This window comes from Uloborus diversus, chromosome 4 (assembly GCF_026930045.1).
Source record: "Uloborus diversus isolate 005 chromosome 4, Udiv.v.3.1, whole genome shotgun sequence".
Classification (NCBI taxonomy): domain Eukaryota; kingdom Metazoa; phylum Arthropoda; class Arachnida; order Araneae; family Uloboridae; genus Uloborus; species Uloborus diversus.
In genome coordinates, this window is record NC_072734.1 from 18600813 (window position 1) to 18608669 (window position 7857).

Below are 7857 nucleotides of genomic sequence, written 5' to 3' on the forward strand. Positions count from 1 at the left end.
CTAAAATTGAAACTTGTGGAAGGTTGCATAAATGTAACATGTGTTTTTTATTTGTTTATTCGAAATACTTGTATATTTTCTGTCTTAAAAAATCTGCATTTGTTAAAATGTTGTGTAGATTGTGTGTTATTACCTACTATATGCAGTGTCATTTTCCAGCCATAAAAGTTAGCTATAAATTTCAAAATATTTTAGATTTGTATGTTATAAAAGTTTATTTTATTTATTATTTATTTATTTTTTTTTAAATTTCTGTGTCTCTTAAAATTTACCTTAAATTTATTTTTCTTTTTTTTTTTTAAATTTTTCATTTAAAAATATTTCCATCCATCAATCTTTTCTTCAAAATATACAGGCAACATTTTTATTATCAATTCTTTAAAATTACCAAAACTTTAGAAAATTTTGAAAGTCATTTTATGATTAGCTTTCTATTATTTTCTCTTTAAGACTTAAATATAGACATTTTTTCCACATTTTTTAATACTGTACGTATTTGTTACAACATTTATGCCTTATTTAGTTCAAAACACCAAATTTTGCAGGATGTTTTCTACCTTGGAATGCAATATCTTCTTTACTTAGTAGTGATTTAACTAATTATAATATATTATGACACCTTATTTATGATGTTACCAGCAGGCTTTTACTAAAGCTACTTTGAAGCAAATATTTAAATAGGGAATTCTCTTTTAGGTTGTAAATTGTGAAACAGACTCTGGGTTTAAAATGGTTGGTTGTTGACACCCTCTGACAGATCTTTCGTTTGTCATGTCTGTTTTAGATCCAGCTTTTTCTTTAATTGAAAAGAGAAAGGTCAAATTTGAGCTTATGTCAAATGATCCTGTATGTCAAGTTGATATGATAGATATTAAGGACATTAATGTTCAAAGATCTGAAAGCCACAAGTGACAGTAAGTTTAATTGTATGTTGTTTGATTTTTCAGCATTGTAAAGAGTGCATGTAAAGTTCAATTTATTGATATTAATTTGTTACTTATTTTTGTAATTTTTTAAAAATTTTGATTAATAAAATTCTTTAATGATGCTTGTTTGGTTACATTTAAATTTACTAAAACTTTTAGTTGATTGGCATTTGTCATAATAAAAGTAAATTGTGTTTTAGAATTTCAATCAGTGTTTATAAAAACTAGTTTATGATGATGCCAAAATGAAAAATCAATTCTACCTTTATCCCATCCGTATAAAATTAATTATTATTTGTAACTTCATACACTTGTCAATATTTGAAGTGATTCAACTATTCAAAACGTATGCAAAAAAATTTCTGCCAGAAAAGAAGTTTTGAAAGCATACTATATTGGTGATATAAACAAAAACAGCTTTAAAAAATAATAACAAATTAGCAATATTGGCCTTTAAAGTGCTGCACTCTTCTCCATTTTCATGAATGAAAAATGATTTTGGTGTGAAAAATAATATTGATAGATTTATGCTTCTATTTTGTTTTCTGTAAAACTATAAAAGTTTTTCCTTTTATACTTTTACTGAAAACAAAAAGAGAAAACAGGCAGTAGGGAATGCCTAAAAATGTATAACACACTCACACAAATAAATAATAAATAAAAAACTACATTGATTATAAACTTTTTTGGGTGATAAAAATAAAATAACATATATCATGCTTCATTTTGATTGTGTTCAATTACTCGCTTTATTTTTATCAATAAATGAACAGAATAGTTATAAACTGATTTATGTTTGATTCAGAAAAATGAGTATGGAAATCTCTTTGGAATATATCTGTGTGTTTTCATATATGAGTTCCATATTTGATTGCTTATTTTACTTAATTTTTTATGATTTTTTTTTAATTAAATTTATGTTCAAAATGTTTTATTTACGTATAAAATTACGTGTGCTCATAGCTTTTTCTTGTTTAGAAAAAAATTACATGTGCTCCAACTACATCTTTAAAATGCAAGAACTTTGAATCAGAGTGTTTAGAAAAGTGGTACCAGCCTACATCGTCTGTTTCTGAATTAATATCTAACTTACATTCTCAAAGAACAAGGTATTTCAATGTTTTTGATCAATTAAAATTTTCTTTATTTTTATTCAAATGTTGGGTTGGATCAACAAAGAATTAAATGTTTTGTTTCTCTTTATTAATTTTTCTGCATTTTGTTATAAATCTGGCAGGAGTTCCAAAATATTGTGGTGGCACCATAAGTGCCTCACAGATGTTTGCTGTCATGAGGTACCCAAATATCAAATCTAATCGTTGCTGATCTAATGTATTTTTAAGGGTTCCTTTACTAGGTAATATCATCAATCAAATGGAATCTAGCACATATTTCATGATCTCAAGGACCAAGAAAACGGAAAAGAATTTGTTGTGTACAATTGAATTAAATTTTGAATGATGGGCAACATTCTTGGCTGAAACATATCAAAATTAGCTTCACTAGTTGCAACTCATAAGTAAAAAAGGACCAAACACTCATACATGCTCAAAAATAACTTACATGCAACAAGACAAACTTAATACCTTAATCTACATTATTCATTAGATTAGCGAGTGTAAATCTTTTTGTTTATAAAATGTTTAAGGGGTCACAGTACCTCAAAATGATGAAACGATCAAAAATTGATTTTTGAATTTTTAAAAAATGTGGACAATATTTTAAGATTTTTGAAAATAAATTATTAGTTGCGAAATGAGTGTGTATGTTATGGTTTCAAAGAAAAATACCATATTCATAAATTTAAAAAAATGTTCAAAAGGTACTGTGATAAGGAGTACATTTTTTTACACCTCTGAATATCTAATCAAGAATGTGATGTGCCACAGACTTGAATTCCATAAAAATTGTAATTATTCCTAGGATGTAAACTATAAGTTAAGTTGGGTAACCTGAGTACCACAATATACTTTTCCTGCATTTCCATGAGATTACAATATGCTAATAAATATTTTAATTGTTCAATTTATTATTTTTTTTCTTTTGACATATTGTTCGAAAACAATTTTAATAATTACAACAATCCAATAATGGTGCCACTCTCCTGAATTTTACTTGCTCATTTTATATAATGAAAAAAGGTTTCATGTCCATTGGATCTTTATGGTTGTATAAATCTCAGCTAATTACACTGTTGCTAATCATGACTTTTTTTTTTTTGAAGGATATCAAAAATTGAGGCTTTTAATAAAAAATTGCAAGTTCAAAATGTCTCAAACGAAGTGTGAAACGAAAAAAGTTGGGAAGAAAAGTAATGAATTATTTTCAACAGGTATGTGTTAAATGCATTCTCCTTGTTACTGATTTCATTTTCCAAAAGGTTGATGCTTTTATGTTTCATTGTTTTTGAACAATAAATTGGTCTTTACTTCATATTTTTTTCCTTCTCCTTCATACTATATGTTATTTTTACTGCTAATCTAATTTGATGTCTAAATATATAATTATGCATAATTTAGCTTTATCATAACTGCTAACACTCTCCATTCATTTGGGAGACTCTCAAAAATTAATTCCCTTTTCCTAAACTCTCTAATGAACTAAACATCTCCCGATTTTCATCACAACAAATTTCCCGAAAAGGGAGTTTTTTTTCAGGAAAAATTGCTACAGTAAAATTATTACAGAAACGAAATCTTATCATACAAGCATTGAAAATTGTATGTCTGATCATTTTTTAAACATGTTTATTTAATTTTCTTTCTTTTTAAAACTTTCTTACTTCCCAAAAATTGCGGTAAAAGTTCCCCGATTTTCTCTGAACTTAATAAACTTTTACCTGGTGCAAAGAATGTCTACCATCACTTTATGAGAGTAAATGAACTTATGACTCTTTAAAAGTTCTTTCTTTCAAAATGAGGTTGTAGATTTTTTTCTAAATCTTCCAAAAAGTCAAAATGGTTATCTTAGTTTCTGAATTTAGGATTCTGCCAGATTTCTGAACACCAAATTTCGGGTCTTATACAGGTTTTATTTAAGAAATCTCTACTCAAAGTTTAAAAATTCCTTCTACGTAATTTCTTGTTGCTAAATTTATTTATGTAAAGTCTCCCTAATTTTAATCATAGTCTTTTAATTTTAATCTTTCAATGTTGTCAGTTGTGCATTATTAACCATTATTTTTGATGAACAACTTTTTTTTTTTTTAGGAAAAAGTACAGATGCCCCTCTTGCACAGCAAAATGCATCAGAGACAAAGGATAAAGAAACAGAAACATGTATGCTTAATATAACAATTCTATTATTTCTTATGCTCTGAAAATATATTTATGAGCCAAAATTTAGAATAAAATGGTTTTTCTAATGCAGATTTTGTTCCAAACTCATGTTAGTAAAAACCATTGATCCTGGAGTCAAAATTTAAAAATTTGGCATAAAAATTAACAAAACTTTTGAGAAAGTAACAAACAAAAGGGATGCAAGAAATTTTATTTGAAAGCCTGTTTCAAGCCCATTGGATAGATGCAGGTCCGTGCTAGTGATTTCAGTTATTAGCCAGTACTTAGCCAAAATTTGAAAATAATTGTGAAATTTCAAGTCTTAGCCAACAGCCTAATTTTAACAAAATCAATGAATCAAGTAGGTTTTAGAAGTAGAAGATCATTTGCTTGTGCTATACTTTTAAGATGCAGCATACACCTATGCACTTGAGGTAGATTAGACACTTGTTTGAATTGCTTAGTTCTCTCTAGAGGAATATTCAACAATGTTAAGTCATGATTTTTGAGGATGGCATTTTTTTCTGTGGAGTTTTTAAAGAACTTCCTTTTTGCCAAACAGAGTTTTTTTCGCCGAATTAACGTTTTTATCTCATTTTGTGCTTTGGCAAAATGCTTAGCAAGGGCCCTAATATGCTGAAAAATCCAAGTAAGGGAGAACTGGCAAGAAAAATCTAGGTTGTAATAATTTCTGACTTTCTTTAACTGAATCATTTTCCCAACAAGTTTATTTTTGGTTTTTTTTTTTTAAATATATTATCTTGTTTAATTTTTACTTCTATTTGTTCTTCGCTTCAAGGGTTTGTCATCATGTTATGTGTATTATGAATGCAAATTTAGGGAGCCAAATCATGTGTAACTGTTCAGTTAAAAAAACATTGCAAACTATTACTTTATTTTTTATTGATGAATCAGGCTCCAACACTGATAAAATGGCACAGCCCTTAGATTACGATAGTTTTTTGTATTAATTAAGCTGATAATTTACACAAAAGATTTTTTAATTTTGCAGTCATTTATCAGAATGTTTTTTTTGTTTCTTTAATTATAACTATTTTTTTTATTTATTGACAGATCTCTCTGCTGAAGATTTAAGTACAAAATTGAAAGGCATGTATAACACAGCTTTGCTGTCTGATGTTTCAATTATACAATTAGCAAAAAGAATAATAAAAAGTGCATCTTATTTCTTTCAGGAGAAAAGCATAATATCGTATGAAGTAAGTAGTTTTTTTCCTTGTTTAGGGGAAAAAATGTATTTTAAGGTTCATTTGTTACTTTTTTCACAGTACATAAACTATTTCTGAGCATTTCTCAATTCTTTTCCCCAAAATGCATTCAGGGAGAATTGATAGCAGAAGTAAAGAAAGAGGGTTGTTTGGTGCCAATGTTTGCCATTTTTATGAATTACTCATTGGATTGGCGATTCTTCTCTGGAACATTTTGCTTATCTGATTGGTGCTGTTTTTGCCATCCTGTTTCCATGGGCGTCGTGGCCGGGGGGGGGGGGGGTCCGAGGGGTCCGGACCCCCTCAATAATTGAGAGTCGGACCCCCATAAAAATTTTAATTTGTTAAATAAAGTCCATTATTTAGGGAGAACTTATTACTGTTTTAGTTCCCAAAAAAGGACGATAATGCACAGTTACATAACACATAATTTATTCTGTGAAATACAGTTGTGAAATGTTAAATTATTACACAATTGAGTCAAAATGAACTTTGCTTACACGAAAGGAAAGCAACTGCTGCAATGCAAACTTAGAATCGAAGAACAAGCGTTGCTAATTATAAGAAGCCTAATAAACTACCTCGCAGCAAGTCCGTCATTTCAAATTTTCACGTAGGGGCAGGGGGGCAGCAAAGGTTAGATACTCCATGTAAACTTAAAAAATAAAAAAAAAAAACTATGTTGAGTCTAGAAGACAGGTTGAAAAATGGACAAGTAGATGATAAACAAGCAAATACAATAAAAGTTTTTAAAAGAGTATTTCTTTTTTTTTTCTAAATGCAATCTTAAAATATAATTTAGGAACATCGAGATTCTGTCTTATTAAATTACCTCACCTGTGCGACCGAAGCATGTTTTAAATAGAAAAAAAAAAGCTGAAATATTGCGAGAAATATTTAAAATATTGTAATGAAATAATCACACCAAAGTTCTAAGTACTTGAATGTTCGGGAAAAAAAAGTAAAATAAAATTTTATCAAGATATTCAGGAGACATGATATTTATAATAAAATGAAAAAATAGAACTATTGTATAAGTGTTAACAATGGCGTACCTAATCCTGAACATGAACCTAATCCTGAGTATAGTATTCACACCATGATTGAGGAGTAGGAAAAGGGGGAAGGGGCGGTCCGAGAGTTCCCCCCCCCCAGAAAAATTTTTAAATTTGTAGTCTTAAGAATGCACTTTAGCTTCATATTTTTCAAAAACTTGAAATTTTACATTTCACTTTAGGTTTCACCCTACTTGCGGGTGACACCCAAAGGGTACCGCCTCGTCCCGTCCTCAAATTTCTTCAACTGGTGTTAAGTACATTACACTAGTCCAAAATGTTAAAAGTGCATTTTACTGAAGTCGCAGACGTATTTCAAATAAATATCCGACTGGAAATTGAAAAATTTCTGTATAGAAAACCATAGGAGTCAAATGGTTTTGAAAAAGAAAAAGACTATCCTCAAGCCTTATCCCTTCAGGTCTTCATAAGAGGTCCCCTAAAATTGTATTTTTGTAACTTTTATTTTGAAAGCAAGGGAGAGTATCTAAATACCATTTCTTCCCCTAACGTCAGCAACAATAGTCTACAATTGCATATTTACGCATTTCAATGTCGAAAAACTACCTAGGAGAGGGCCTTCACCGTAATATTGGAAAAACCCCCACTCCCCACTATCAGAGATTGTCTTGACTTTCGTCTTCAGAGCTTCAAATTTGAAAATATTTCTAAGATCCCTAAATCTTTCTTCCTAACCAAAGGGCGTCTAAAACTTCGCGTTTATACCTAAACTTTCGAAAAAAGTTTGGGGAAGAAGTCTTGAAATTCCTTTTCCCTGCACCATCGAAAGTCATCTACATTAATTCAACTTTTCGGATCTTCAACTTCAAAAAACTGTTTGTTCCCAAACATGGCCTACAATTGTGTTTTTAAAACTTCGATTACGAAATATTCCAGAGACGGCCCCCGAATTTCTCTTCTCTCAAACATCACCAAAAATCGTCTAAAACTGAGTTATAAAACAATAATTTCAAAAATTTCCCCGGACCCCCCATTTCTGAATCAAAATTATGCTCAGTAGGTTAACTAAGCTCAAAATACACAAAAAGCGATTAAATCCTGTTCTCTTGTGTTAACACTTCATTAGAAAAAAATCACAGAGAGGAAAATAAACACATTTATTTTTGTCACACATAACTGGCTAGGAAAAGTTTCTTTATTTTGTGTGTTTATGCTGATAAAGATATTTCAGTTTTTTAATATTATGTATTAAATGACAACACTAATCCATTTTTTACTATGTATACATTTTTGTTATACTTTTTTTTTTTTTGAAGCAGCTGGAAATTAGCGGTGTTAAAGTTGGTCCCCCCCCCCCCAATAAATGTTATCCGACAACGCCAATGCCTGTTTCCAATCAGACAGCGCT